Below are 6,743 nucleotides of genomic sequence, written 5' to 3'. Positions count from 1 at the left end.
GTGAGTCAGCTTCAGACTGAGATCTGTGGCTTCCAGTCCTAAAAAGTATTCTGATCTGTGTAAATATAATCTAGCTGACTAGATTGCTGGAACAATTACATATAATTATATATTATTAGATACAAATTATTAAATATAAAATCTTTATTGGTGTCGATTTCTTGTAGTTTTACACTTTAAAATTAGAGCATATCTACAAATAATTTATTTAGACATTTGTTGGTGGAGAGATAAAATTTTTGAAATAATTTAGTAAAACCTGATGCTAGCTAAAATCATTCTCGTACTAGTTAAACCTAGTTATCCTCTATGTACAATTGTAGTTTTACAACTGTACTGTTGTCTAATAAATAGAGCACCATGGCGATATTTTTTTAAAATTAATATTTAGTTTATTAAAATGTTAAAATGCCCCCGGATAAATCCCGTGGATTTAAAGCCAGCTTTAAAATGTATGATTGTTAATCTGATTTTGATATTTCAGTTCCTTCTTACTGCAAACACAATAGAAAGTGTATTTTTGACCCCATTTTTAGCATAAGCTCAGTCTGCAGTGAACGTTGATGTAAGTAGAATGTAGTAATTTTCCTTAATCACAGCTTGAGCAGTTGATTGTTGACATAGTGCACACTTTGTACCACAGGCTGTTATAGAATTCAGCCAAGAATTTTATTTTTAGACCAAGTGTGACAATCTCAGAACACTGCTGTAATTGTGCAGGGTGAAATTTGCTTATATCAGTTAAACGCTAGTATTTATTCCAACCGATGGAATTTAATACAGACATCGATTTTGTGTTTAACTTACAATAGGTAACATGCTGCAATATAACCTTTCTCCCATCAAACTAAGAACTCTGTCATTTACAATTTATACATTAAAATACAGAGACATAATGAATAATACATATGCAAAATCTATCCTATTTTTAATTTCCAATTTATCATTAGGAAAAATTATAAATCAACTTACCTGCAATTTTCTTGGACACTTAAGCAGTGTAATGGAAGTCTCATAGCATTTACATTTAGAGTGACATACATTTTGTGTAACATTTAATTAGCATTTTTGGTTGTTGTGTTACTGGGCAGAGTGATCAGATGCATATTAAATATTTGCAGATTTATTTATTTGTATTAATTTATTAATCAATTTATTTTATAAATATAATATATATAATTATTTCAAGAACTAAAATTTTAAAGTATTAAATTATTAAAGTGCACCTGAAAGAACCATTTAGCAAATCATCAAGAACTTCAAGGAGAACGGTTTAACTGCAATGATGAAGGATTCAGGAATAAGGAACCATGCTAAATAACACCAAAGCTTTTCACAATACTGGCAGCAGGTGCATGTGAGTGCTTTTGGACACACACACTAAAGTAAAGACTTTTTGGACTACGGCCTGGTGTCAAAAATAGTATGAAAGAAGTGACGTTTGGCCAAGCAGCTCCCCGGGTCTTACTCATAGAGAACTTGTGGTCAATCTTAACAGGAGGTGGGTGGACAAGCAGAAGCCCACAAAATCGAAATCACTAATATCCAAGAATGGCTCACTAGCATTCAGAATTTGGCCCAAAGCTAATGTGCAGCATGCCAGATTAAACTGCAGAGGTTATAAAAAAGGAAGGGTCAACACTTTAAATATTGACTTTTTGCATATACTGAATGTTTTTGGCAATAAAAGCCTTCACACTTCTCAAATGCTATCATTGTTTTTCAGTATGCCATGGAAGGATGTGAAAAAAAAAAAATCTATAAATAGTGAAGCAGCAAATTTTGTGGAAATGCTTATATTTTTGGCAATGACTGTATGGGATTCAGCAGACATCCTTATCCAGACCAAATTATACAACTGATCTTATTTATACAACTGAGCAGATAAGGGCTTAAGGGCCTTGCTCAAGGACCCACAGTAGCAGCTTAGTGTAGCTTAGAGTAGTTAATGTGCAGCTTGTATAGCAGTATAGATTACTGTTCTTTGAAAATAACTCCACATACAGCTATTATTGTCAAAATAACTGCCAGCAAAAGTGAGTACACCCTAAGTGATAACAGCTGTATGTCATTAAACCATACCAAGCCACATGTCCTATTCATGTTCATGTTTTTGTCTGCTTGACAGGACCATGCAAGTCTGTGTATCTTGTATTAGAGCAGTTACAATATGATGCTTTAAGTACAGTTTCTCAATCTGAGAATTTAGAATTGTTGCTTTCCACACAGATGGCCGAGGCTATAAGAAGCTCTGTAACACCCTGAAACTGAGTTACAGTACAGTGGCCAGGGTCATACAGAAGTTTTCCAAGACGGGTTTCACTCACAGGTTGCAGAAGCGGAAAGTCAGCTTTTTAAGTGCTCAGACCATACACCACACACTGCAACAGAAGGTGAAGGTAAAGGTGAAGGTAATGGAGTGGCTATGTACAGTGAGGAAAATAAGTATTTAAACACCCTGCTATTTTGCAAGTTCTCCCACTTAGAAATCATGGAGGGGTCTGAAATTGTCATCGTAGGTGCATGTCCACTGTGAGAGACATAATCTAAAAAAAAATCCAGAAATCACAATGTATGATTTTTTAACTATTTATTTGTATGATACAGCTGCAAATAAGTATTTGAACACCTGAGAAAGTCAATGTTAATATTTGGTACAGTAGCCTTTGTTTGCAATTACAGAGGTCAAACGTTTCCTGTAGTTTTTCACCAGGTTTGCATACACTGCAGGAGGGATTTTGGCCCACTCCTCCACACAGATCTTCTCTAGATCAGTCAGGTTTCTGGCCTGTCGCTGAGAAACACTGAGTTTGAGCTCCCTCCAAAGATTCCCTATTGGGTTTAGGTCTGGAGACTGGCTAGGCCACGACAGAACCTTGATATGCTTCTTACAGAGCCACTCCTTGGTTATCCTGGCTGTGTGCTTCGGGTCATTGTCATGTTGGAAGACCCAGCCTCGACCCATCTTCAATGCTCTAACTGAGGGAAGGAGGTTGTTCCCCAAAATCTCGCAATACATTGCCCCGGTCATCCTCTCCTCAATACAGTGCAGTCGCCCTGTTCCATGTGCATAAAAACACCCCCAAAGCATGATGCTACTACCCTCATGCTTCACAGTAGGGATGGTGTTCTTGGGATGGTACTCATCATTCTTCTTCCTCCAAACACGTTTAGTGGAATTTTGACCCAAAAGTTCTATTTTCGTCTCATCTGACCACATGACTTTCTTCCATGACTCCTCTGGATCATCCAAATGGTCATTGGCAAACTTAAGACGTGCCTGGACATGTGCTGGTTTAAGCAGGGGAACCTTCCGTGCCATGCATGATTTCAAACCATGACGTCTTAGTGTATTACCAACAGTAACCTTGGAAACGGTGGTCCCAGCTCTTTTCAGGTCATTGACCAGCTCCTCCTGTGTAGTTCTGGGCTGATTTCTCACTTTCCTTAGGATCATTGAGACCCCATGAGGTGAGATCTTGCATGGAGCCCCAGTCCGAGGGAGATTGACAGTCATGTTTAGCTTCTTCCATTTTCTAATGATTGCTCCAACAGTGGACCTTTTTTCACCAAGCTGCTTGGCAATTTCCCCGTAGCCCTTTCCAGCCTTGTGGAGGTGTACAATTTTGTCTCTAGTGTCTTACGACAGCTCTTTGGTCTTGGCCATGTAAGTAGTTGGATTCTTACTGATTGTATGGGGTGGACAGGTGTCTTTAGGCAGCTAACGACCTCAAACAGGTGCATCTAATTTAGGATAATAAATGTAGTGGAGGTGGACATTTTAAAGGCAGACTAACAGGTCTTTGAGGGTCAGAATTCTAGCTGATATACAGGTGTTCAAATACTTATTTGCAGCTGTATCATACAAATAAATAGTTTAAAAATCATATATTGTGATTTCTGGATTTCTTTTTTTTTAGATTATGTCTCTCACAGTGGACATGCACCTACGATGACAATTTCAGACCCCTCCATGATTTCTAAGTGGGAGAACTTGCAAAATAGCAGGGTGTTCAAATACTTATTTTCCTCACTGTATCTCTCCAGACCTGAACCCTATTGAGCACCTGTGGGGTATTCTCAAGCTTAAGGTGGAAAAACGGCAGGTGTCCAACATCTAGCAGCTCCGTGATGTCATTATGGACGAGTGGAAGAGGATCTCAGCAACAACCTGTGCAGCTCTGGTGAATTCAATGCCCAGGAGTATTAAAGCAGTGCTAGATAACAATGGTGCTCACACAAAAAATTCACACTTTGAACACGATTTTGACATGTTCACTTAGGGTGTACTCACTTTTGTTGGCAGTTATTTGGAAAATAATAGTATGTATGTTGAGTTAGTTTTGGAGGACAGTTTATCTGTACTGCTATACAAGCTGCACATTGACTACTCTAAAATATAGTTTCATTTCTATTGTATTGCCCCTTGAGAACATATAATAAATAATAAAGTGGTTGCTGAAATGCTGTGTATTTATTTATATATATATATATATATATATATATATATATATATATATATATATATATATATATATATATATATATATACTGTATATACACTGGCGATCAAAACTTGAGAACATTTATAAATATGTATTCTGAATTGAGATGATTGTTTCATCGCTCTGGTAGTCACTTACTTTCATCACTTACATGTCAGCTAATCACAACTGCACAATGAAATAGAAATCTTTTTTTTTTTTTTTTTTTTACACATTTTTGACATCTGAAACGGAAAGTGATTTTTTCTGATTAGTCAGAATTAAGATGTGCCAAATTATTATATTATTATTGGACATCACAGTTATGTTGCATATAAATGACCTAATCCTCCTATCAGGGGTTAAAAAAAATAAATAATAATAAAAACAGAAGCTGTTGGCACAGTACTGTCAGACCCAAGCCCAGAAACTTTAAAATAACCAAAACTTTTATATACCAGAAAAAAACTAGAACCTTTTGTTATAATATTATTTTATCATTCAGTAGGACAAAGAAAAGCTTGAAGTATTCTATGCAATCAAAAGACACCAAATTGGTGCAAATATCATGCAGCCAAACCACGCAACCATGCAGACAAATTATACACAGTAAATTCTGTAAAAGTAAACATGCACAGAGACACAACATGTAATGGCTTAAGAGCTGAATTAGGATAATTACCAGTATTAATCACAATATCACCTCACCAACAGAGTTTTTAAACTGATGGTATTTTAGTCTGTGATCCAGTGAACCAGTGTCAGGATATAATTATTAATAGAGACTATAATAAAGAAAGCATTTCAGTCGTTTGTTTTGGGAAATTAACTTTAGAAAAGGTTCATCCTCAATTCTCTACAGTCACTAACATTAGACAATGAATTCTGCACACACACACACACACTCACACACACACACACACGCACACACATTTCCTGTGATTTGGTGATTTAGGGTTATTTTACTATTTAACAAAATTGTTCTTCACATTGTAGTAGTATGGTATGGGAAAGGCTAATGGTGCCAGCTGACAGAGGAAAGTATTCACAGCGCTTCACTTTTTCCACATTTTGTTATGTTACAGCCTTATTCCTCAAAATTCAACATATAATCCCCATAATGACAATTTGAAATAAATTTATTTGAAATCATTTGTCTTTAAAAAAAAATCATGTACACATGTACATAAGTATTCACAGCCTTTGTCATGACATTCAAAGTTGAGCTCAGGTGCATCCTGTTTCCACTGATCACCCTTGAAATGTTTCTACAACTTGATTGGAGTCCACCTGTGGTACATTCAGTTGATAGGAGATGATTTGGAAAGGTGTCTACCGCCTATATTAAGGTCCCACAGTTAACAGTGCATTTCAGAGCACAAACCAAGCCATGAAGTCCAAGGAATTGACTGTGGACCTCTGAGACAGGATTGTATCGAGGCGATACAAGAGGTGAGGATGTTTTTTTAGTGGCAGGAACTGGGAGACTAGTCAGGATTGAGGGAAAGATGAATGCAGCAATGTACAGAGAAATCATTGGTAAAAACCTGCTCTAGCTCCTGGACCTCAGACTGGTGCGCCGGTTCATCTTCCAACAGGACAACAACCCAAAGCACGAGGCCAAGATGACAAAGGAGTGGCTACGGGGCATCTCCGTGAATGTCGTTGAGTGGCTCAGCCAGAGCCCAGACTTGAACTCGATTTAACGTCTCTGGAGAGATCTGAAAATGTCTGTGCCCTGACGCTCCCCATCCAACCTGATGGAGCTTGAAAGGTTCTGCAAAGAAGAATGGGAGAAACTGCCCAAAAATAGGTGTGCCAAGCTTGTAGCATCATACTCAAAAAGACTTGAGGGTGTAATTGTTGCCAAAGGTGCTTCAACAAAATATTGATCAGAGGTTGTTTGAAAAATATTTGCTTTATATTTGATATTTACAAAATTGTCAATGAATTTCGATGCTTGTGCAATACTGAAACTATTGTAGGGGTTATGGCAGTAACAGATATGGATTTGACCTGTATACCCACAGTGTGCACCTATAGATTCAAGCAAAGTGGACCTGACAAAGTATAATGGAATTAAGGTACAATCTATATCTAGGTGGTCTCAAACTATAGGGGTGTTGTACCCCAAATTCTGTTTTCTCTCTATATAGTGGTGCCTCAAGAATAATACATTTTCCACTTATAGTGAAAATAAGCATTTTCTTCAATGTGTACCTTAAGTTTAAATTTTTTTATTTATTAAAAATAGTCAAC

Source organism: Silurus aristotelis (assembly GCF_946808225.1).
Source record: "Silurus aristotelis genome assembly, chromosome: 16".
NCBI classification, from domain to species: domain Eukaryota; kingdom Metazoa; phylum Chordata; class Actinopteri; order Siluriformes; family Siluridae; genus Silurus; species Silurus aristotelis.
Note: the sequence above shows the minus strand (reverse complement) of the source record.